This window comes from Neofelis nebulosa, chromosome 3, assembly GCF_028018385.1.
Source record: "Neofelis nebulosa isolate mNeoNeb1 chromosome 3, mNeoNeb1.pri, whole genome shotgun sequence".
NCBI classification, from domain to species: domain Eukaryota; kingdom Metazoa; phylum Chordata; class Mammalia; order Carnivora; family Felidae; genus Neofelis; species Neofelis nebulosa.
The window spans coordinates 191511554-191538593 of record NC_080784.1 but is presented as its reverse complement, the minus strand read 5'-3'; the positions used below and the strand labels follow the sequence as shown (position 1 = coordinate 191538593).

At 35.4% G+C, this 27040-nt stretch overlaps 1 long non-coding RNA gene across 1 annotated transcript in view; it reads right to left on the bottom strand.

Moving 5' to 3' along the window:
- Positions 1 to 27040, bottom strand: part of LOC131507773 (uncharacterized) — a 75855-nt gene that overhangs the window by 13992 nt on the left and 34823 nt on the right. Inside the window, exon 8 of the long non-coding RNA XR_009259696.1 lies at positions 6291 to 6346. This is a non-coding gene — a long non-coding RNA (uncharacterized LOC131507773). The remainder of the gene's footprint in view (positions 1 to 6290; positions 6347 to 27040) is intronic.

Sequence of the window (27040 nt, the reverse complement as noted above, 5' to 3'; positions counted from 1 at the left end):
ATATTATCTGTGAATTGTCATTACGTTAATGCAAAATAGTGTTAAGTTAATGATGCATATTATGATTACAGGGATATTATTAAAATAAGATAAATACATATTATGTATATTTTTATCTGTAAATGTATGAAAACAAGATAGCTAAAGAGCTAATAGAGGAAATAAATGGAAAACTAAAAGAAACCAAATTAAGCTATAATGTTGGATCTGTGACAAAATGCATTTTGTTAATGCTCATAGAATTTTGCAGCACATAAAGTTTATGCAAAGTTAAGAAGTTTGGGTGTTTCTAGAATAGAATGTAGAATGCAACCAAAAAAAACCTAATTATATTACAAATATATGAAACAATCTCACTGAAAACAGAAGATAGAAAAAGTGCTGAACTAAGTTTGAAAATGAATGACATTCGTAAGACGAAAGGCAAAAAGCACTGTATGTTAGCATTGTGCTCTATTGGATAATGTTATTTTCCACAGGGGTGTGAATTAAGAAAGAATACTGCTATATATGTATATTGGAATCGAATAATTAGCTGTAGATGGTGGAAGAGAGGCACTTTCTCATTGTTGTGGGTGCTTACAGATATGCAAGGAAAAGAGGGTGGAATGTTCCATATGTAGTGGATTAGAAATAGAGACATAAGTAGAAATTCATGTTTAGCTTAATGTAGATGTAGATTGTTCCATATATACATTTTTAACATTTTTTTAATGTTGGGATGCCTGGGTGGCTCACTGGGTTAAGCATCTGACTTCAACCCAGGTCATGATCCCGCACCTGGAGCCTGCTTCAGATTCTGGGCCTCCCTCTCTCTTTGCCCCTCCCCTGCTTACAGTCTGCCTCTGTCTCCCAAAAATAAACGTTAAGCAAATTTTAAAAAAAGAAACAACTTTAAAATTTCTTTAATGTTTATTTATTTTTGAGACAGAGCATGGGTGGGGAGGGGCAGAGAGAGACAGAGACACAGAATCCAAAGCAGGCTCCAGGCTCTGAGCTGTCAGCACAGAGCCCAATGTGGGGCTTAAACCCACGAACCATGAGATTGTGACCTGAACCGAAGTCAGACGCTTAACCCACTGAGCCACCGAAGCACCTCACGACTTAATGCTTTTTTTTTTAAATTTTTTTAATGTTTTATTTATTTTTGAGACAGAGACAAATCATGAGTGGGGGAGGGCAGAGAGAGAGAGGGAGACACAATCTGAAGCAGGCTCCAGGCTCTGAGCTGTCGGCACAGAGCCCGATGTGGGGCTCAAAGCCACAAACTGAGATCTGAGCCTAGTCGAAGTTGGAAGCTTAACCAACTGAGCAACCCAGACCACCTAAATATTTTTTATATAGGTATATACGTGGATTAGTATTCACACATATATTCCATTGCTTTGTTTCTTTAGAAGGCTCAGAAATATCAACACCCCAGTAGAAATGAGCACATCTAGTACCCAGATGATGGTTACTAATATCACTGTATAAAAAGACACATGATGACATGATGATTAAGGGTATATCAAAGAACACAGAAGCACACCAAAAAAGTTCCCAATGGCCAAAAAATTAAGCAATGTAACAAAATAGTATTGGATTCTTATATAATGTAAAAAATACATATCCAGGGCCCCTGGGTGGCTCAGCCGGTTAAGCGTCGGACTTCGGCTCAGTTCATGATCTCACAGTTCGTGAGTTCGAGCCCCGCATCAGGCTCTGTGCTGACAGCTCAGAGCCTGGAGCGTGCTTCGGATTCTGTGTCTCCCTCTCTCTCCCTGTTCCTCCCCTGCTCATGCTCTGTCTCTCTGTCTCTTTCAAAAATAAATAAAAACATTAAAAAAAATTTTTTAAAAACACATGTTTATAAGTCTTTATTGGTATAAATAAATGACTGAATAAATTAATAAATGAAAGGGAATAGACAAAAATGTCTGCAGAAGAATTCCAAATAATTTATGTAGATACCGCCCCCTCAAGGAGTGGAAGCATAACTTCCCATTCCTTAAGTGTATACTGGATAGCAACTTCCTTCCAAAGAATATAGTATGGAAACATGTAAGGAAAAGATTAACTTTACACTGCAACACCTGACAAACTACCTCAGCCAGGTGATCAAGGTTAACATCATGTGCTCTTGAACATGACATTTGTGGTGAGCATAGCATAACATAGTGAGAAGTTGAATTACTATGTTGTATTCCTGAAACCAATGTAGCATTGTGTGTCAACTATACTCAAAACAAATTTTTTAAAATATATGACATGATGAAAATGGCACTTCACCTCTTTGATATTCCTGCTAAAGCCCATAACCTCAGTCTAACCATGAATAAAATATCAGACAAATCTCAATTGAGAGGCATTCTATAAAATGATCAATTTTCTTTAAAAGTGTCAAAGTCATTAAGGACAAGGAAAGTCTAAGAAAATGTCATAGCCAAGAGGAACCCAAGAAGACAGGACTATTAAATGTAATACGGTTTCCTAGATACAAACCTGAACCAGAAAAGAGACTTTATTTTTTTTTAAGTTTATTTGTTTATTTTGAGTGAGAGAGAGAGAGAGAGAGAGAGCAAGTGGGGGAGAGGCAGAGAGAGAGAGAGAGAGAAAGAGAAAATCCCAAACAGGCTCTGTACCGTCATTGCTGAGCCCAACACATGGGGATTGAACCCTGAGATCATGACCTGAGCCAAAATCAAGAGTCAGATGCTAAACCTGCTGAGCCACCCAGGCACTCCTAGGTAAAACATAGTAACTGTGAATAGAGGATAAACTTTAGTTGACAATGATGTATCAATATTAGTTCATTAATTCTAACAAATGTACCTACTAATACAAGATGTTAATAATAGGGGAAACTGAGTTTGAAATATATGGCACTCTGTACTATCTTGACAGTTTTTCTGTAAATCTAAAATTCTTCTAAAATAAAAAGTATATCTAAACTTTTTTTTTTTAACCATCCAATGAAAGTAGGGTGGGAAGGAGAGAAATAAAGATACAAAGAAAACTGGGTGGGGGCACCTGGGTGGCTCAGTCGGTTGAGTGTCTGACTTTGGCTCAGGTCACGATCTCTCTGTCCCTGAGTTCAAGCCCTGCATGGAGCTCTGTGCTGACGGCTCAGAGCCTGGAGCCTGTTTCAGATTCACTATCTTCCTCTCTCTCTGGCCCTTCCCCACTCATGCTCTAGCTCTCTCTCTCTCTCTCTCTCTCTGTCAAAAATAAACATTAAAAAATAATTTAAAAAATAAAGAAAGAGAAAGAAAGAAAGAAAGAAAGAAAGAAAGAAAGAAAGAAGGAAAGAAAGAAAGAAAGAAAGAAAAGAAAACTTGGTGGCCCAGTCAGTTAAGCATCTGACTTTGGCTCAAATCAGGATCTCATGGCTCATGAGTTCAAGCCACGCTTCAGGCTTGCGTGGACAGCTCAGAGCCTGGAGCCTACTTTGGATTCTGCGTCTCACTCTCTCCCTCTCTCAAAAATAAATAAACATTATGGGGCACCTAGGTGGCTCAGTAGGTTGAGTGTCTGAAAATAGCTCAGGTCATGACCTCACAGTTCGTGGGTTCACGCCCCAAGTCGGGATCTGTGCTGACAGCTCAGAGTCTGGGCCTGCTTCAGATTCTGTGTGTGTCTCTCTCTACCCCCTCTCCCACTCGTACTCTGTTTCTATCTCTCAAAAATGAATAAGCACTAAAAAAAATTTTTAATAAAGATTTAAAAAATTTGAGAAATAAAGAAAAAGAAAACATGAGACAAATAGAAAATAAGTAGCAAGATGGGAAAATTAAACCTAATCATGCCAAAATTTACATCTGTTATAAATTGGCAAAACAGTATAGAATTGTTGAATCATTATATTGTACGCCTGAAACTAATATAACACTGTATGTTAAGAACTTCAAAAAAAAAGAACACAATACTTTAACAGGCAGAGATGCCAATCTTATATGACAATTAAAAAAAAAAAGCCAAATAGTTGCATGAAATTTGTGAAAGGTGCACTTTGTGTATGAGGGCTTAGACTAAAAGTAAAAGAATGGAAACCATGAAAACCCATCACATCCTCCTCATAAGAAAGTACCTATGGTTATATTAACATTAAAGTACAGGTAATAATATCACCAGAGATAAAGAAGTATATTTTATTATAATAAAAATATTAATCTCCTAAATGATTTACTATTTCTAAAGGAGTATCCACCTAATTACATGAAGCAGAAACTGATATCGCTAAAGGGAGAAATAAGCAAATCCACAGTCATATATAGAGATCGTGATAGTCATTTTTCAGTAATTGATGGTATTAGTAGCTAAAAAACAATCAGCAAGTATTCAGAAGATTTGAATTTTAAGTATTTATAAAATACACTCTTTTCTAGTACATATGTAACATTTTGCCAAGATTAATTAAATGCTACTTCATAAAGCAAAATTTATTAATTTTGAAAACCACATGATAATCTCAATATACACAGAAAAATAATTTGATAAAATTAATCAGTTCAGGATTAAAAAAAAAACTCTCAAACTAAGTATAGAAGGGGATTTAACTCATCTCATAAAGGGTATCTATGAAGTGCCTACAGGTTATGTCATAATTAATGGTGAAATACTGAATATTTCCATTCAAAGTGCAGGAATATATAGAGAACACATATTCCTCCCCCTCTACTCTACACAATACTGGAGGTCCTACCTAGTGCAATAAAGAAATTAACTAAATAGATAAGCAAGCAAAAAGGAAATAAAGAAAAAAGACTTATAATTAACAGATGACATGAATGGGTATATAGAAAATGCAAAAGATTTTTTAAAAACCTATTAGAACTTATAAATAAATTGATCAAGTTGTAGTACACAAGGATGATATAAAAATATTAGTTTTTATGAACAAACAAAAACAGACTCTTAAATACAGAGAACAAACCAGTGGTTGCCAGAGGAAATGTGGGGAGGTTGGTGAAATAGATAAAGAAGATTAAGAGGTACAAGCTTCCAGTTATAAAATACTGAGCTGAAAGGTACAGCATAGAGAATATAGTCAAGAATATTTTGATACCATAGTGTGGTGACAGATGGTAACTACACTTACCATAGTGAACACTGAGTAATGTACAGAATTGTCAAATCACTATATTGTACACCTGGAACTAACATAGTATTGTATGTCAGTTCTACTTCAATAATACTATTTAAAAATCAATTGTTTTTACATTGTAACAAAACACAAATGAAAATGTAATTATAATAACATCAAAACATAGTATACCTAACCAAAAATTCAAGGAAAGACAACTAAGATTTCTATAGTAAAAACTACAAAATATTGATGACAGAAGTTGAAAATATATAAGTGAACAGATATACTGGCTTCATAGTTTGGAAAACCTAATGTTGTTAAGATGGAAATCATCTGCAAATTGATCTATAAATTCATGCAATTCCTGTCAATGCTTTTTTTTTTTTTTTGGTAGAAATTGATGAGAAAATTCTAACAATCAAATGGATATTCAAGGAATTCCAAATAGTCAACATCAATTTTGAAAAAGAAGAATATAGTCAAGAAACTAGCACTACTAAAGTTGCATTAAATTTAGAAAAAGTTGGTATTGGTGTAAAGATGAAAATGAATTAAAATAATGTAGTTTTGGGGACACCTATGTGACAGTGGGTTAAGCATCCAACACTTGATTTCAGCTCAGGTCATGATCTCATGGTTTGAGCCAGCGTAGGGCTTGCATTAAAGCCCAGACTCTGCTTGGATTCTCTTTCTCCCTCTCTCTCTGACCCTCCCCTGCTCTCTCTCTCTCTCTCTCTCTCTCTCTCTTTCTCTCAAAATAAATAAATAAACTTTTAAAAAATAATAATGTGGTATTGGACTTCCACTTCCAGCAAACAGAGACCAGATTTACTCTCCTACCCAAAACAAGCAAAACACTAGGGAAAGTCAAGTGAAACATGAGTTTTAAATTCTTGGGACTTCCCTAAGAGAAAGTAAAAGCTGAATTTGGCCTTACTATTGCCCCACTTTACTATTTGAAGAAAGCTTCCAGGCCATTGCACAGTGAGGAAGAAACCAATGGAGACTGCCAGTCCCCCGGAGTTGAAGAGACTATGTCAAGTGTCCAGGGATATCAAGATAACTGGTCTTCAGGGCATAGTGGAGGTCTTCAGTGCACATGCAGAGGATTCCAGAGATCTACAGAGGATCACACCTCAGTCTTTAGCCAAGTACAGATGTCCAAATGCAGATGAGGCCAAAAAAAAAAAGAATATTCTTAAAGAAATAGAGGGAACAATACCTGATGTTCACACAGGACACAGACTAGTGCCAGTTCCCACATACCATATATGCATCCTAGAGGGGAAAAAAAGAGTATTAATGAGTATTAAAACAATATAAAAATATCCAGTAGCCAAAGAGGTAAACTTGGTAGTATCTGCCATTTAATGAACAATTAACAGGTATATACAAAGAAGCAGGAAAATACAACCTACGATGAGGGAAAATATTAGTAACTCATAACTGACCACCAAATGGTACAAATGATCAAATTAGCAAAAAAGAGCATTAAAACAGTTATTACAAGTGTGTTTTATACATTCAAGAAGCCAGTAGAAAATGGAGCATGTTAAGTGGAAACATGAAGACCCAGAAATAAAAACTAAAACGTTCAAGATTTTAAAAAATATGCTGCTTTAGATTAACAGCAAATTAGAATTTATGGAAGAAAAAATGAGTGAATTTAAGGCCAAAATAATAGAAGCTGTTCAAAATGAAATGCAGAAAGAACAGTATTGAAAATAGGAACATGGGGTCAGTGACAACTTCAAGCAGCCTACTACACATTGAATTAGAATCCCTGGAGTGAAATAAAGAGAGGAACACAAAAAAATGTCTACATTCTCTAAAGTGAGCGAAAAATATGAATCCTCAAGTCTACAAAATAAAATGGAACTGGAGCATAAGAAACTTGAAGTAAACTATATCAAGATACATCCCAATTAAGTAGTTCGGAAGCAGTGGTAAATCAAGAACCTTAGAATTAGCTTGAGCCAAAAAGATACATTAACTTAGAGAAGAACAAAGATAAGAATGACAAAAGACTTCTCACTAGAAAATGTACAAGCCAGATGATGGAAAACTTTTAAAATACTAAAATAAAAGTAATTCTTAACCTAGAAGTCTATGTCTAGCAAAAATATCTTTGAATTACAACAGAAAAATAAAGAGTTTCTCAGACATACAAAAGCTGAAAGGATTTATAACCAGGAAACCTGCACTATATGAAATGTGAAGGAAAGTCCTTCAGGCAGAAAGAAAATTCCATCAGATTGAAATATGGCTTTATATAAAGGACCAGAGAAACTCAGATATGGTAACTGTGTGGTTGAATGTAAAAAAGATTTTCTTTTTAAGATTTGAAGACCTTTTAATGATATTTAACAGTTTAAAGCAAGATGAATAACAATGTATTATGGGGTTTATACCATCTGTAGAAGTAAAATACATAACAACAATAGCACAAAGGCCAATAGAAGAAAAATGGAGAAACACCAATTTATGATTCTTTTGTTATATGTGAAATTATAATATCACTTGGAGGTAAAGTATGAACTATCATTTATTATTTATAAACAATAAGTTAAAGATGTATACTAAAAACTTAAAACAAATAATAAAAATTTATAGCTAATAAAGTCATAAAATAAAATAAAATTGAAAATAAGATAAAACAGAATATATAATTAATACAAAAGAAGTTAGGGGAAAAAAAAAAAAAGAAGAAGCCCAAAGAACAATTATGAGAAAAAGGAAACAAATGGATAGATGATAAATGTGTACCCAAACATAGCAAGTGTCACATTAAAAATCAATGGTCAAAACACCTTATCTAAAAGTATTTCGGATCAAATGTAACAGCTAGACCCAAGTATACACCATACGTTATCCACAAGAAAACTACCTTAAGTATAAATAAACAGCTTAAGAGTAAAAGAATATGTTAACAAATCAAATAATTTAGACATGGGATGCCTGGGTAGCTCAATCAGTTAAGCATCCAACTTCAGCACATGTCATGATCTTGTGGTTTGGTTTTGAGCCCGAATCGGGCTCTGTGCTGACAGCTTGGATCCTGGATCCTGCTTCAGATTCTGTGTCTCCCTCTGTCTCTGCCCTCTCCTGCTTATGCTCTGTCTCTCTCTCTCTCTCTCTCTCAAAAATAATATAAACATCAATCAATCAATCAATCAATCAGTAATTTAGACTAGAAAATTCCTAGAAACGAATGTAACAAAACGCCTCAAAAAAAAAAAAAAAAAAGATAAGCTAAATAGACCTAAATAACAAGAAAATACATTGAATTAGTAATTTTAAAACTTTCAGTAAAGAAAAAACCTAGACTCAGTTTCACTGGTGAATTCTACAAGATGTTTAAAGAGTTAACAGTAATCCATCATAAACTGTTCCAGAAAAAATAGAAGAGGTAACATTTCCCAATTTGTTATACAATGACACCCTGTGAACCTGATACCAAAACCAGAAAATGGCATCATAAAAAAACTACAAATCATGTTCCTTATGAACATAGATGTAAAATTCTCAACAAAATACTACCAACCAAATATGGTATGAGATAAAAAGATTATGTATCATGGCCAAGTGAGATTTATCCCAAAAATTCAAAATTGCGAAAAACAATGAAAATAATACACGTCATTCATAAAATAAAGAATTAAAACCATATGATTATCTCAATAAATTCAGAAAGTATTTAATAAAAGACTTTTATCTTTTTTTAAACCAACAAAGTAGTAATAGAAGGGAACTTCATGACCTAGAAAAGGTTAAGGTTAAAAAACCCCACAACTAACAACACAATTAATGGAAGATAACTGAATGTTTTGTCCTTGAGATCAGGAACAAGACATAAAACGTTGTTTTGGAGATTCTAACCAAGACAGTCAAAAATTAAAATAAAATGTAAAAGGCTTCCATATTGGACAGGAGGAAGTAAAAGTGTCTTTACTTGCAGATGACAAGTACTTGTATATAAAAACTCCTAAGGAATCCACACACACACAAAAAAGCTCTTAGAAGTAATAAATGAATATAGCAAGGTTGTAGAATACAAGATCGATATACAAAAAACAATTATGCTTCTATATATTAACAATAAACAATGCAAAATAAAATCAAGAAAACAATCCATTTGCAGTAGAATTGATAATAATAATAGAATAGTTAGGAATAAATTTAACAAATGAAGCAAAAGACCATGGATAAATGGTACCTTGAAAACTAGAAAACGTTATCGAAAGAAATTAAAGAAGACCCAAATAAATGGAAAGACAGCCCATAACCAAGGATCAGAAGACTTAATTATTAAGATGGCAATACTCATAAAATTGATCTAAAGATTTAAGGCATTCCTTGACAAAATTCCACCCAGTATCTTTGCATAAAATGACAAGCTGATCCTAAAATTCATACGGAAATGCAAGGAGCCCAGAATAGCCAAAACAATCTTGGAAAAGAAGAACAAAGTTGGAAGACTCATATTTCCTATTTCCAAAATGTTGTTCAAGGCAACAGTAATCAAGACAATATGGTGTTTGACTAAGGATAGACATATAAATAAATGGAAGTGAGCTGAAAGCCCAAAAATAAACCCTTAAATTTATGGTCAATTGATTTTCCACAATGGTGCCAAAATAATTCAATAGGGAAAGAAAAGTCTTTTCAAAAAAATGGTCCTCTAAGAGAAGGCAAATAAAAATGGCACCACTGCAAACCCATAGCCAGAAAGAGAAGGAGCCAGAGTAACAAACAATCCAACTTCACTCTCCTTTAGCCCTTTGGTACAACTGGTACATTACGATGCCTCAAATTTAGCCAGAACAACCACTCAGAGGTCCGGGAACACAGTTTATGCATCTGAAAACTAACAGCTTCCTTTGGATATACGAAATGAGAAGTACCGAGTAGATCAAGAGAAACACATAAAGTTGAAAGATTAGATTAGATTAGATTAATTTCACTTTGATAATCCAGGATATTCTTCCCACCATGAAATATTTAACCTCAGTCTTACCTATAAAATCACTTTTGCCACGTAAGGTAACATATTCACTGATTTGGGGGATTAAGGCATGGATATCTTTGCAGTGCCATTATTTTACTATTACTCTCTGTTAAGTCGCTCTTTTGATATGATCTAAGTTAAATAATAACTGCACCACACACAAGAAACTTTACACAAATGCTCATAATTATTATGCATAATAACCAAAAAGTAGAAATAGTTCAAATGTCTATCAGCTGATAAATGAATAAAATGTACTATACCCATAAATACAATTATTATTAGGCAGTAAGAAGGAGTGATCTACTGATACATACTACGATGCAGATGAACCTTGAAAATGTTATGCCAAGCAAAAGAAGCCAGTTGCAAAAGACCACATATTATATGATTCTGTTCTATGAAATATCCAGAAAAGGAAATCTATAGAGATGAAAGGCAGATTGGTGTTTGCCTAGGACTCTGGGGCAAGGAGTCTGAGGAAAATGATAAGTGACTATTAAGGGGGTACAGGGTTTTTGTGAGGGGTGATGAACATATTCTAAATAAATGAATTATATTTGAAGAAAGCTATTAAAAAAGAAGTCTGTTTGAAAACTAAACTATTATATAGTGCTTGTGGTCAAGAGAACAGGTCTCCTTTGGGGAAGAAAGGAGGAGGGAATGGTTCGAAACCACTCAAGGGGAACTGCTGGTATTTTAACTATGTTCTACTTCTTGACCAAGTGTGGTTACATGAGTGCCCGCTTTGCTGTCATTCACTGAACTCCACATTTAGGAATTATGCAATTTTCTGGATCTATTTTATATTTCAAAATAAAAATCTAAATAATTTTTAAACAATAGCAAGTGTATTATACCCATGATAGAAAGAAGTAACAATAGTTTGGAAATATTGCAATAGTGACAGTGTTGTCATCATGATAGAAAGAAGTAAAGAAGTACATGAAATATTTAAGTTAAAATCCACCAAAAATTGGTGGTGGACTGGAAAGCAAAAGAGAAGATGATGTTAAGGATTACGTTTAACTTTCTTGCTTTCAGGCAGATTTCCTTTTCAACAGCAAGAAGACTAGATTCAGGTGGGTTTTGACCTCCTGGGTCTGAGATGTCTTTAAGATATCCAATTGAAGGGGCGCCTGGGTGGCTCAGTCGGTTAAGCGTCCGACTTCAGCTCAGGTCATGATCTCACGGTCTGTGAGTTCGAGCCCCGCGTCAGGCTCTGGGCTGATGGCTCGGAGCCTGGAGCCTGCTTCCGATTCTGTGTCTCCCTCTCTCTCTGCCCCTCCCCCGTTCATGCTCTGTCTCTCTCTGTCCCAAAAATAAATAAAAAACGTTGAAAAAAAAATTAAAAAAAAAAAGATATCCAATTGAAGACATTTGTAAATAAGAGTTTTACAAACATGTTGGAGCTCAGATGAGGCATCCAATTTGGATGTCTACTAGACTTTCTCCAATGCCTCTAAATATACCCCATATCCTCTCCTTCTTTCTGTATGTCCAAAGGAGTTTATTCTTTATTAGGTGTATGATCTATATCTCTTGACCTCTGGGCAGGCTTATCCTGGTTGGGTTTTTTCAGTGGGAGATGCCAGGAGATCAGAGGATGGAACGAGAGTAAAATTCATGCTGAGGGGTAGTAAAAGCTCCCAGCCTTTGCTAGCCCCAGAATGCTTTACCATTTCTTTTTGGTTTCTCATATTCCAACATATATTTCTATAAGTAGTCCTTTATTAAACTCTCCTTAATTGGTCCATTTGTACCACCTGTTTCCTGTCAGGATCTTGAGTGATTCAGTAATTGACACAAAAAGTGGCCCCAGGAAACACCCTTAAAATAGGTTCTTGGGATGGGTAGCTAGCATATTTGAGAGTTCACAGATAGCTTCTTTGCTTGGGGAAATGGGACACTGATAATCTCTGGCATGCTGTGACATCGTGATTAGTCAAATAATCACTGGTGGTGGCATACGAGGAAGTACAGATGCAAGGAAGGCGTTAGGAGATCAAGTGGCTGTGGCACTTAGTCACTATGGCAACAATGGTTATTACAAAGATTGTAGCAAAAGAAAAGAAAAAAAAATTAAAGGTCTGATTCAGACCATGAATGAAAAATCAGAAAGCTTCTATGGAAACCTAAAAGAGTCCCTTATCTCCAGTAGCCATAGGGCAGATATGAATGAGAATCAAGTCCAAGGACTGAATGTAATTGGAAGGTCGTCAAAGTCAACTAAATGGAAAAATCAGCCACGCATCTTACGCTAAGATAAGGGCACTCGTGGAAAAAGAATAGGACCCTGCGATATTCTGGCAGACCAGGGAAAAGATAAACATTTTGAATTTCTGAATTCCAGGTATACTCAACTGGGATTAGAAAGGCAGTGAATTGGGCTTAGTTACCCACAGAGTGGTTCTCACATCCAAAAGGCTAATTAACTCAAGTTTGGGCTCCATGATGGTTTACAATCAATGAGGAAGAAACGCTAGAAATCTTCTGACACAGTGTAGTGGCACTCGACCTTGGTTGTACACTGAAGTCACAGAGGAAGGCTTAAACCAATAAAAATTAATGTCTAGGTTCCACCCACATAGAGCGTGATTTTACCATTTTGTTGTAGACACTGGGCATTGGGTTTCTGAAGCTGCAGCCTTAGTTGGAAACTGTTAGTGATGAAGGTGAAATCTTAAGGCTATGGGAATATTACAGTAGATTTAATATGTGTATCCACCTCAGCTCCCCTCTAGCAATCACCCTGGAAGTGTATGGAGGACACTTCCCCTCCCAAAGCATCTTCAAACATCTCTACACTGACTGTCTTTATAGTCCAAATATGACTGATAGTGGGAGATGCTGCAATGGAAATAGAGCCTTATTTCAGTGGGAATAATGGGATGTCAGGGTGTTAGAGGCCAGATCAAGGGGCTTAAGCATCAGAATCAACATGCTCAAAATCACATTAATAAGGCAGATGTTGAATAGGTAGTAGTGTTCTGACCTGCATTAACCTATGTCAGTAGCTTTCTGATCACTAGGACAGCCTACAGAGGTGTGGCTTAATATATAAAAGCAGACATTTTCTGGGTCTAGTGTTAAAAATCTAACTCAAGTCATTCTAATGAGGACTCATAGCCTCTTATCCAGTTCCAAGATCTAAGTAAATACAAATGCCTGGAGGCCCCTCCTTTGAAGGGGAGGTTCGTTCCCTTTGAGAAGTGGTGTGCAACATGGTCATTAATAGAGACTACATGTATTCCCCAAACCTTCTCTACATGACCTATAGCTATTTACCAGGATGGCTGTGCATGTGTGAAAGAGAAATACTCAGAACTTCTGTGGGATTATTAATTGAAGTCTCTGAGAGGCTGCTAATCACTAGAGACTCTCAGTAGAGCCTGGTACCCTAATAATGGGCGTGTACTGATGTCAGGTAATAGGTGAAATCTTAACTCCCTTCATCTCAGAATGAGTCTAACAGGACCACTGACTTATTCTATGGGTTATTTGGGAAGGGAGGGAGTGGAACACCACCACTTTGCTGGGACAAAGTAAGTAGAAGCTCCTAAGACTGTATCCACTACCAAGAGAGGATCAAAGGCAGTGTTCCATCCCTGAGGGTAAATGCAGAACAGTATCGCCATCAGACACGAGAAAGATGAGTGTGGCGGGAGGTATCAGAGATTCTAAACACATGGTCAATTAACTCACGTATTTTGGCTGTTGGACAGCCAAATTCAGAGACTGACTATGGATTGTTACAAACAAAATCAGTCATTAATGCCTGCGATGGCTCTGTTTCCAGATGCAATATATTTCCTGAAGAAAATTGATAGCACCCTTGTCACTTGAATTGGTTCTCAAAGTGTAGTTCTTGGACCAGCAGCAGCAGCAGCAGCATCACCTAAAACCTTATTAGAAATGCAAATTCCTGGGTCTTACCCAAGAGAGAACTCTAGAAGTGGGGCCCAAAACTCTGTGTTTTAACAAGACTTTAATTCTTTTGCACTTTCCTGTTAGAGAAACACTGACTTCAATAATGTTATTTCTTCCAATTCCCAGACAATTTGCCTCTGCAATGCAAGGCTAACGACTTCTCTCCCCGCTTTAGTCAACCCTCATGCTCTCTTTTATGGTAGAAAATGAGGGCATCTAACGATCTTTGTGTCTCAAAAAACATCAAACTGGTCTTTACATTGATGACTTGATGCTAATGGTGTCTGTAAGTAAGAGGTGCACGCACTGGTTGGCCTCCCCTAACATACGGGGACCAAAGGTTGAGAGATAAACCTTGTGAAAAAGCTCAAGAGATTGAGACTGCCATAGCGACAGGTTTACAAAGTTTCAGTAGCCTAGGATAGGACAGGATATTTCTTCCAAAGTAAGAGATAGATTACAGAAACTTTTAGGAAGCATAAAACTTAGCGAGCTTTTTAAAATTGTGGAACCAAAATATACTACAGTTTTGCATGATGATCTAATTCACCAGCTAATTTGTAAGACATCACAAGACATTAGGTTGGGGCCTGAATTAAAACAAGCTCCACAGTAGGTCTATGTTGCAGTGTAAACCACACTACCATTTGGGCGTTATGATCAGCAAATGCAACTGTTTGAGATAAAGAAGCCATATGGAGCTTCCAGAAAATTCTAAAAAGGAGCATAGTTAAGCACAATTCGATGGCTTTGGTGGAAAAATCATTGACCACTTTTCTCCCAAAAATTCATATCCATTTGAAAACTAGCTTTGCTTTTGCATTTGGGCCACTTATCTGGCCCACGGGTCTCTGAGAAATGAACTTCTCATCATCAAATGTTTCTTATCTCATTCAATTAAAATTATATGTTAAATAGTAACAGGGACTGAATTTACCCTCACCTCTGAAACAGCTGAAAAACTGGAAAAAAACATATGAAAACAAGTTTGCAAAATATTGAGCATTAGCAATGAAAAGAAACAAGTGAGAAAAAAAAACTGGAGGAAAGAAACAAATGAGAAGCTCTGGGATTGTCCCATCTTACTGACAGGAGAGTTCCCAGGCTGAATCTTAGGTACCAGAGATCTCCCTGAATTGGTGAGATATTACTGGGAGTTTGGGAAGGAGAAGGCAGCTAGAATTTACAAGGCAGAGGACCAGAAGTGAGAGCCGAGGGATTTTCAGAAGTCTGAAGACTTCAGCTGAATACTGACTAGTGTACCCACGTGAGAAAACTATATGAGACTCAAAAAGTAATCATTAGAAATAATTATGTAGAATAATACTAGGTGGCGATCATGGAGAGATTGAAATAGTTTCCACCAGTCAGCTTAGAAGACGTCATAATTTCAGGGACATCGGGTAGAGTACATAAACTGGTTTGCCAAAATGAGTCCTGCTGCTGCTAGCAAAGTTTACAAAACAGACCAAAAAGCGTCATATTGTTTATGAATAACATTACTGCATCACAGAAAAAAGTTCAATCATATTTGCAGAAATAAAGTTCACGAGGCTACAAAATATCTATTCATCACCAAACAAGATAAAATTTATAATGTCTGGCATCAAATTTAAAAATAACTAAGCATTAGAAGAAATAGGAAACTATTACCCATAATGGGAGAATAAAAGGATTAATTTAAAACATTGAAAAATAGTACAGATGGTATAAATAACAGACAGTTACTTTAAGGTTGTCACTATAACTATATTTCACATGTTCAGGAAGGTAGGGGAATGATTGAACATAAACAGACTGAAATTGATATTCCAGACATGAAAACTACAACATCTGAGATAACAAATAATTGAATGGGTTTAACAGTAGATTAGGAATTGCAGGGGGAAAATGAGTGCATTTGAAGAGCAGCAACAAAAACTATCCAAAATAAAACACAAAGAGGAAAAAAGACGGAAGGAAATTAACATAACACCATTGTGCTGTGGTTCAAATTCAAAAGGGCATTATGTAATTAATTGGGGTCTTTAGAGAAGAGGAAGGAGAATGGCATAATTTTTTTGAAAAAATTAGTGAAATTTTCCTAATTGATAAAACTATGAATCTATAGTTGTAAGACCAATAAACCTCAAGAACAAGAAGCATGAAGAAACATAAACCATGGGATTTCACAATCAATTTTTATAAACCAGTGAAAAGAAAATTCTTAGAAGCAACTGGCAAAATAAGATACATTATATAAACAGGAACAAATTTACGGTGAATTTTTCATCTGACAACAAAAATTCATGCCAGAATATGGTAGAGAAACATGCTTAAAGTACTGAAAGAAAATAAACTACCAACCTACAATTCCATACCTACTGAAAATATTTTTCAAAAACAAAAAGGAAATAAAGGAGATTTCAGACATACAAAACTGAAAAAAATTCATAAGCAAGACCTACACTATAAAAAATACACTATGGAGAAAATTATACTAGGTGAAAATATGAATCAACATGAAAGAATGAAGGGGACTAGAAATGGTATCTATCTAGAAATATATATTTTTCTAATAATTTAAGTAATTTAAAACATGAATGAATGGTAAAAAATTAAAACTATATATTTTGTGATTTATAGGTTAAGGAGGACTGAAATATATACAATAAAGCAGAAAGACCAAGAGGAGACACACGGACATATACTATTGTAAGGTGCTTCTATGTGAAGAAGTATAACATATGACCTCAATCTTTACAATGCAAAGTTAAAATATATAGTATAAACAAAAATAATAGAGTCTTAGCTAATGAGTCAACAAATAAAATAGAATGAAATCATTAAATGTACTCAATCCAAAAATGACAGGAAAAAAAAAGAAAAAGGGAACAAAGACCAGATGGTACAAATGGAAAACAAATGGCAATATGGTAAATTCAAAGCCAACCATACAAGTAATCATGTTAAATGTAAATGGTCTCAACACCTAATTGAAAAACAGAGATCACTAAGTTGGAGAAGAAAGCAATAGCTGACTGTATGTTACAAGAAACACACTTTAAATATAAAGAAATAATGAAATTAAAAGTAAAAGTTATAGCAAAAAGTATATTACATTAATAATAAAAAGGTTGATGTGGCTGTATTAGTATTAGATATAGTAAATACCAGAACAAAGAATATAGCCAGGGATATAGAAAGCCATTCCCTATAATAAAGAGGTCAATTCATTAAGAGGACATAATATTTCTAAATATTTATAGACCTAATAATTGTAACAACTTTAAAGTACACAAATCAAAAATTGATTGAACTTCAAGGAGAAACAAGCAAATCCACAGTAAGAGGTGGAGTTTAATACTCCTCTCCAATAATGAATAGAATGAGTAGACAGAAAGTCAGTAAAAATATAGAAGACAATAACATTCCCAACCAATTTAACCTAAATGACATTTATTTATAGATCACTCAACCTAACAATGGCAGAATACATGTGCACACAGAAGATTTACCAAAAAAGTCCGGAGTCTTAATAAAATTGGAAGGATTCAAATCAAACGTTTCCTATTTTTAAGTTTTTTAAACTTTATTTTGAGAGAGAGACAGAGAGAAAGTGCACAGGCAAAACATGAACATGAGCATGGGAGGGGCAGAGAGAGAGGAGAGAGAATTCCAAGCAGGCTCTGGAGTGCTGGAGTTCCTCACGGAACTCAGGAACCGTGAAATCATGACCTGAGCTGAAATCAAGAGTGGGAGCTTCACCGACTGAGCCATCCAGGTGCCCCTCAAATAAATGTTTTCTAATCACAATGGAGTTAGGTTTGTAATGAACACAAAGACATCTGGAAACTAAATTTTGAAACCAAATACACTTTTAAATCACATATGAATCAAGAAAGATATCAAAAGGAAATTAGAAAATAAAAATAGATTGAAATATATTGAAGAACATATTGAAATAAAACATTAAAATAAATGAAATCCAACATAACATGTTGTGTGACATAACTAAAGTAGTACTTCGAAATGTGTAGCACTAAATACCTATATTAGAAAAGTAGAAAGTTCTCAAATCAATGATTCTACCTTTCTACCTTAATAAAATAAAAATGGCAGAGCAAGTTAAACTCAAGGCAAGTGACTGAAAAGAAATAATTACAAAATTATAATTATGCTAGAAATCAGTGAAAGAGAAATATACAAAATCTATGAAACCAAAAGCTAAATCTTTGAAAAATTCAGTCAATTAATAAATTTCTAGCCAGACTGATCAAGGGCAAAAGAAAGTATTTACTGTGAGCTCAAAAATCAGTCCTGCCCTGTAGATTCTGGTTCACCTTCCAGATATCATAGCATTTTTCAAAAGACCAAGTACAGGGGTGCCTGGACAGCTCTGTTGGTTAAGCATCTGACTCTTGATCTCAGCTCAGGTCATGAACTCTAGGTTACTGAGTTTGAGTTCTTCCAGTTGGCTTGAACAACTACGGAAGTGCCAGCTATAGAAAGGGCTATAGGACAGATGTCAAAATTCAGGGTCAAGGACTCTAGGGATATATTTCCCCAAATGGTCTACTTAAGGAGTTTTTGCTTTCCATCTCTGAAACCTTGGGCTTGGCGTATTTGTAGTCATAGCGCTTAAGGAAAAAATAGTTCCACTGGGGAATGCAGTCACAGTTTATTTGTACTGGAAGGTAAGTCTCCATTCTGACCATTTTAGAATCTTCATGCTACTAAGACAACAGGCACATTATTCACTGCATTGTACCAACGGATACTGGATCACATCTCCACAAATGGGAGAAGAACTCTACCTGCAACTCACAGACTTCACAAAGCCAATATCCCTTACCCAATTGTCCTGGTTGATGGGAAGCCCCAACAGCATAATAAAGATAGAATCAGCAAGGATTAAGATAATGATAGAATAAATATTTGTGTCACTCATTATGTAAAGAACACCACCCAGCTACGGGTAAAACTAAGAAAAATGTGAAGGGTGTGATAGAAGAAGGAAACATAGGCTTTAGGACATGGTACTGAAGCAGGGGCAGAAGAGCTTATGTTTTACATTAACTTTTTAATTTTACTTTTAATCTCTGCTTCATTCCACAGTAACTTCTATGAAGAACATTGACAACAAACAGTTTTAATTTTGGCTACGAGTATAGCTGATTTATCAGTCAATGACAATAAAGTTGTGGATAGCTTTGTATGTCCTTTAGTTAGGGACATGCGATTAAAAAAAAAAAAACCTGGACAAGATTTTAAATATGTACAAATGGATATTGAAAGAGAAAAGAGGGAGGCTGTACTGAATAGACTTCGTTTATCCCTTCAGGTTCATGATCTGCTCTTCTTCCCCCTGATCCATGTCCTAGACTGCATTTTTAATTAAAAAAAAATTTTAATGTTTATTTTTGAGAGAGAAAGAGAAATGGAGAGTGAGCAGGGAAAGCGCAGAGAGAGGGAGACACAGAATCTCAAGCATGTTCCAGACTCTGAGCTGTTAGCACGGAGCCCAACGCCGGGCTCGAACTGGAACTCATGAACCACGAGGTCACAACCTGAGCCAAAATCAGACACTTAACCAACTGAGCCACCCAGGCACTCCTATGTCCTAGACTGTATTAATATATTCAGAAAGCAGAGGGCAAATGTCACTGGGGTGTTTATTCCTCCAGATCTCTCTCTTAAAGACCATAGACATATTTGAGGAGGATGAAGAACATAAGGTATGAAAAATATTCAGAAATAGGCCGATATAGTAGAAACGTTTTTCTTTTTTTCTCTCTGTTGAAAATACATTTATTTTTATATAAACAAATTATGTCATTCAGTGTCCCAAGGAAACCTGAGGGCCCATTTGAAAGGTTTTACATGAAATTTAATGAAAGGAATGTTCACAGAGATGTGGGCAAACATAACAAAACACATAAGAGATGAGGAAGTGTCTAGATATTAGTGACAATGGGAATTCATTACTATCTCTAGGGCCAAAGGGGAAGAATATATTATATAATCAGCACTCAGTAAGCGCTGATTCCTTAGAAGACATCCCAAGCCACCAGGCATTGTGGCTGTAGGATACAGACACTGCCAGAGCCCAGGGCACAGGGGAGATGAGGTACTAGAGGAGGAGGGGAATGGAAACTAAATATTTTAACCTCTCTCTATCACTTTTCCATTTCATGTTACGCCCTCTTGGCCAAATACATCTAGAATTCAAGGGGCTAAAGAATCAAGTGATGAAGTCTATGGAAGTCAAAACTCCTGGGGCAGAGAGCAATTCAGAAACCAGCAGAGAAGAGAAATCTGGTGAGCATGTAGTTAGGATGGGGGAATAGAGTGGGGTGAGGGGGAGAGCAAACAGATAAAAACCACCACACCAAGGAAATTATTTTCAACTGATTTTTTTAATGAACAAAATTGAAAACAAAACACTGAGTGGAATTACATTAAGAAAATTAACATGTTTCAAAAAATGCTTTGAGTCAAAAATCACAGTAAAAGCAAAATACAAAAAAATGCTCTTGGATTCAACACATTTATAACAGTTACAAGAAGCTGGATTGACTAGTATAGCTTTGATTCTCGTTTCCTCTTGATCCTGTAGTACATGTTATCTTTTAAGGCTCAGAATAATGAGTACTCCTGTGGATTCCCTTGTATCTCTGCTGTAATGCCTTTGAAAGAGGTAATTACTATAAACAGCCTCATTTCTGCTAAAAATTGTATGAATTTTTTATGTAAGAACAATAAATCAACTCAAACAACTGCCTCACTATTATTCATCATAACAAACTTGCGATATAGCCAACTTTGGGGAAAAAATGCAATTTTCCTAAAGTGCCTCTTTGAATTATTCAAAGTTTCTATTGCAGCTAATTAATTTACAGCATATTACTAAAATGAACCAATGAAAATAAACAAACTACTGAGCAAAAATTAAAGTACAGATGCTAGTAATATCCTATCTTCTTTGTTACTATGCTTTATACATCTGCCCCAAACAAGTAGAAATTAATGTAGTAAACTGATACTATTTTAATGGATTCTATATATAGCCAAGTAAATATTAGCATTGATGGCTGGATATGTAATTTATAACATACTGTAGATGGACAACATGTAATTTCTTTGGGGAAAGTGTGTTTGCCATTAACAAAAATTAAGGTAAAGAAGTGAGTCTTTATTAAATCCACGATCATTTCAAATAGTTCCTTCTTTCACTCAGTTTTTACTTACAAGGGGCAGCCTACTTTAAATATTACATCTCTTATATCTAACATTAGATCGCTTCTTCCTAAGACTATCACAAAAGAAATTATAAGAAGTGATAAAAAAATCCATATCACAATGGAAGGCAAATCTATTCTTAAAATCACATCCACTAAATTGCTAAATTGCCATTTCTCAGGCTAGAGTCACATGCCCCTTCCTTGAAACTTTTTTCTTCATTTAAGGAGACATTCAGCTCAGATCCATCTGATTTTATGAAAGCAGAGACACTGAAAGCTGAGAATTCTAATCTCAGCTCTGTCATTACTATATAACATGACCTTGGGCAATCTCTCAAGCCTCATCTCCTTTATCTAAAAGATGATGTTCTCAACTCAGTGATAACTCATTTCACAGTCTTGTTCAAAGGAATAGCTAGCAATGTCTGTCAGGTATATTGAAAACATTAAGTTCTAGACACATATTTAATCATGAGATGGAATGTTTGTGACATTAAAAAATCTACTGCAAGAGGTGCCTGGGTGGCTCAGTCAGTTAAGCGTCTGACTATTGATTTGGGCTCAGGTAATGATCTCAGTTGGTTAGTTGGAACCTTGCATTGGGCTCTGCGATGACAGTGCGGAGTCTGCTTGGCATTCTGTCTCTCTCCCTCTCTCTGCCTCTCCCCTACTCTCTCTCTCTCAAAATAAATAAATAAACTTTGTTTTTTAAGTCTGCAAAAAAAAAAGCAAAATAAATCATGTACTACTGGGAAGCATAATCAGAGCAATTGGAAATTTTTCTTATAGGCTAGTTAGATATTTATGAATAAGGTTTACTTTTTAAATTTTTTTAGCTTATTTATTTTTGAGTGAGAAAGAGAGAGCGAGCCAGCAGAGGATAGGTGAAGAGAGGGGGAGAGAGAGAATCCCAAGCAGGCTCCACACTGTCAGTACAGAGCCCGAAGCAGGGCTCGAACTCATGAACCATCGAGATCGTGACTAAGTCAAAATCAAGAGTTGGATGTTTAGCCAACTGAACCACCCAGGTGTCCCTATGAATAAAAACTAAAAAAAAAACCAAAAAAAACAACTTTTTCATGGTATCTGTCTTAGTCCATTTGGGCTGCTATAACAAAATACTATAGACTGGGTGGCTTAAACAACAAACATTTATTTCTCACTGTTCTGGAGGCTGAGAAATCCAAGATCAAGATGCTAGAAGACTTGGTGCCTGATAAGAGTCCAGTTCCTGATTCATAAATGACTATCTCACAGTGTCTTCACAAGGCCTGAGGAGAATAAGGGAGCTGTCCGAGGTCTCTTTCATAAGGATACTAATTCTATTCATCAGGGTTCCACCTTAAATGACTTAGTCACCTCCCAAAGGCCCCACCTCTAAATACCATCACATGGGACATCAGGTTTTATCATTTGAGGTTTTGAGGAAACAAACATTCAGTCCATAGCAGCACCTGTTGCAAAAACAAACCAACTAAGCCACGTTTACAATATCATTTTTTAGGACAATGAACTCCATGCTCCAACAAGATTTATGTTGAGGCAGGAATTTTACTAACATTGTGAAAAAACTGAAGAACACCTGTTTGTGCTACTCCAAGTAAATGTATTGTGACAAGGAAAACATTTAGATTCTTTATGGATCTGAGAAAGAATCAGATGTGATATGGAGGACTATTTCCTGCACTTTATTGTCTTTTCATACAGAGGAAGGTGAGTGGAGCAGAGTGCAGATGAATTATACTCTATAAAAAGATGACAGCAATATTTCCTTAAGAAAAAAAAACATCTTGGAAAATCAATCCAGTGAAATCTAGTTTTTCGAAAAGATCAATAAAATTGATAAGCCTCTAGGCAGGTTAAATATAAAAAAAGAGGCTACAAATAATTAATATAAGAAGTGAAAGAGAAGGTATCATTGCATATCCTATGGACATTATAAGGATAATAAAATATTATGAACAACTCTCTGCCCACCAATTTGATAACCTAGAAGAAACATTATCTTTTCTTCTTGAAATGTACTATTTGCCAAAACTCACAGAAGAAAGACAATCTGAATAGGCCTGCATCTATTAGAGAAATTGAATCTATATTAATAACCTTCCAAACCAGAAAGCAGTAGACCTAGATAGGCTTACTGATGAACTCCACCAAACATGTAAGAAAGAAATTATACAAATTTTCTAAAACCTCTTGCACAGGACAGAAATGGAGGGAATACTTCCTAATTCATGTTATGAGGCCAGCATTATGCTATGCCAGGACCATTAAAAGATTTGTAAGAAAAGAAAAATACAAACAAATATCTCTCATGATAAGACATGCAAAAATCAACAAATAATATTAGAAAATTGAAGCCAACAATATAAAAAAAAAAGATTATACACAAGTAACAAGTGGGATTTATCCCAGGTATGCAAGTCTGGTTCAATATTTGAAAACCATTAATATAATCCATCACATCAAGAGGCTAAAAAAGAAAAATCACTTGAATATATCAGTAGATGCCGGAAAAGTACTTGACAAAATCCAACACTTATTCATGATGGGAAACCTCTTCAACTTGATAAAGATTATCTGCAAAAACCCCCACATCTAACATCATACTTAGTGGTAAGAAACTTGAAGCTTTCCCATTAAGATCTAGTATAAGAAAGGGCTGTCCCCTCTGTCACTCCTTTTCAACATTGTACTAGAAGGTCTAGCTAATGTAGTAAGACAAGAAAATAAAATAAAAGGCATACAGATTGGGAAGGAAGAAATAAATGGTTTTGTTTGCAAATGACATGATCCTCTATGCAGAGAACACTAAAAAAAAAATGATCAAAAAATCCTCTTTGAACTAATGGGCAAATTAACAAGCTTGTAGGATATAAGGTTAAAATGCAAGTCAATTGCTTTCCAATATCATTAAAAGTGCAGTATCATTTACAGTAACATCCTCCAAAATAAAATAGGTAATTATAAATCTAACAAAATATGTACAAGATATAGAAAAGGAAATCTACAAACCTCTGATGAATAAATTCAAATCATAGAATGTTTACCTCTTAGAAAAATTAACTTAAAATGTATCACAGATTCAAATAGAAAGTTCAAAACTATAAAATTCCTAGAAGATAGCATAGGAGAAACACCGATGACCTTGAATATGGCAATGATCTGTTAGATGCAATACCGAAGGCATGATCCTTAAAGAAATAATTGACATAAAAGACTTCATTAATTAAAATTTTCTGTTTTGAGAAAGACATTGTCAAGAGAATGAGAAAATAAGCCACAGTCTGAGAGAAAATATTTGCAAAGATGTACCTGAATGAAGACTTTCATACAAAATATACCGAGAATTCTTACTACTCAACAATAAGAAAGCAAACAAATTAAAAATGAGCCAAAGACCTTAACAGATGCTTCATCAAATAAGATATGCAAATGGCAGATAAACCTATGAAAAGATGCTCCACATTATGTGTCATCAGGGAAATGCAAATTAAAAGAGCAATAAGAAACCAGTACAAACCTATTGAAATAGCCAAAATCCAGAACATTGACAACACCAAGTGCTGACAAGGATGTGGAACATCAGTAATGCTCATACATTCCCAGTAGGAATGCAAAATGATACAGCCACTTTGGAAAACTGCTTGGCAGTTTCTTAGAAAACTAAACATATTTTTACTTTTTGGTCCCACAATGATCACATTCATTGGTATTTATCCAAAGTAGTTGAAAACTTATGACCACACAAAAAGTACACATGGATGTCAAGAGCAGCTTTATTCATAATCACCAAAATTTGGAAGTAACCAATATGTCCTTCAGGAGATGAATGGATAAACAAATTATGGTACATCCAGACAATGGAATGTTATTCATCACTAAAAAATGAGCAAACAATACATGAAAAAGAAGTGGAAGAAACTTAAATGCATAGTACTAAGTAAAAGAATCTGAAAAGGCTACATACTGTGATTCCAACTACATCACATTCTGGAAAAAGCAAAACCATGGAAACAGTAAAAGATGAGTAGTTATCAGTGGTTAAAGCAAACATTTCAGTAAGAGAAGATTCAGATTCTGGAAATACCGATTAATGCCTCATTTTTATTTGTGTGTGTGTGGTTTTTTTTTTTATTTAATTCCCATAAATAGTTGCTGGCTGAGGCTGAGAGAAGGTGCTTACTGTTCTAATGCTATGGGAAGACTAGGTGGGAAGACTAGTGGGTGAGGTCTGGAAAGAAAATCACATCAAGAGCAAAATATTCAATCAAAGTGGATAGAATAATTGTTTTTGGTTTTTATTCCCTATAATATACTCAAGGAGATGACACTCATTTCATTAAGGGCCAATGCCTCACTAAGCAAATCATTTCATGTGAATAGATAGAGTGGGAGAACAGGAACACTAACCAAACTTCTTAGAATGTTGATGAAAAATTCCAGATGACTCTAACATCATCCTCTATAAGGCTTCTATGGACATACTCCACTCCAACTCGCAACCGATGAAATGTTAAGATCAAGGTACAAAGCAAGAGAAAGAACGATTGGGAATTACTAAAGATTAAAATGCAGGGGAGGGAAATTTGTAGAATCAAAGATCACAGTGTAGGGGAAGAAAGGTTGGGGACTCCTAGTATGTGGAGTGACATTTTATGAGGTTATAATAAAAGAAGATGAAACTGAATAGACAGTATATCAGTTAATTATTGCTGGGTAGCATATCACATCAAAACTTAGTGGCTTAAAGTATTTATTTTTCAACTGTTTGTGGGTTGACTGGGAGTTTCTTCTCCTTCATATATGTCGGGAAGGGTTACTCATGAATTTTGGAGCTCACCAGGGACCCTCAGTCTTCTTTCATGTTAGCTCCCTCTCATGCACTGTTTTAGCTCAAAAAACCTCTTATGGCCTTTTTTCCCGAAAGATAGTTTAGACAACCTTAAACATGGTGGCTGTGTTCTCCGAAAGAATGTTCTAATCAGAAAAGTTCTGCTGTGTGTGTATCGAGGCTCTGTTGCATCGCACATGCTAAAGCCCTGTTGGCTCAGATGCAATGTGGGAGAGGGCTGCCTACGCAAGTATCTGAATACTGGGAAGGACAGGTCTGTGGATGCACCAATGGAATAGCGTATCCATGTATTGAGGGCTCAGTAGCCTGCTGAGTACCACAATGCTATCATCCAAGTGTTTCCATGCTCTAACAAGTTTCTTTTTTTTTTTTTAATTTATCATTTATATATTTGTTAAGACTTTTTAAAGAACAGTTTAGGATTCACAGTAAAATTGAGCAGAAGATAAAGAGATTCCCCATATACTTCCTACTACCATACATGTATTGCTTCCCCTATTATCAACATTCACCACCAGAGTGGTATGTTTGTTACATCATAATAACGTAAAATCAACAGTGTACTTTAAGGTTTACTCTTGGTGTTGTACCGTCTAAAGGTATGGACAAATGAATATTGACATGTATCCATTATTGTGGTATCATACAGAGTATTTTCACCACCCTAAAAATCTTTTGTGAAGGTTTCCCATTTAAGTATATTGTAATAGAAATGAACACTGAAAACAACTGTTCTATCCTTTTCGATGAAATATTCTTCTGGATCCTGATCATATTTTCTTTCAGGACCTCACTTATTGAATCTACCCACCAAATAATCTTATTGGGACTGGATAAATAAGCACCTTCCCGCAGCCTCAGCCAGCAACTATCTATGGGAAATAAGTAATAAAAGCAAAATGCAAACAAAAATAAGTCATTAATTAATTTTTGCAAAATTGGAATGTTCCCTCCTT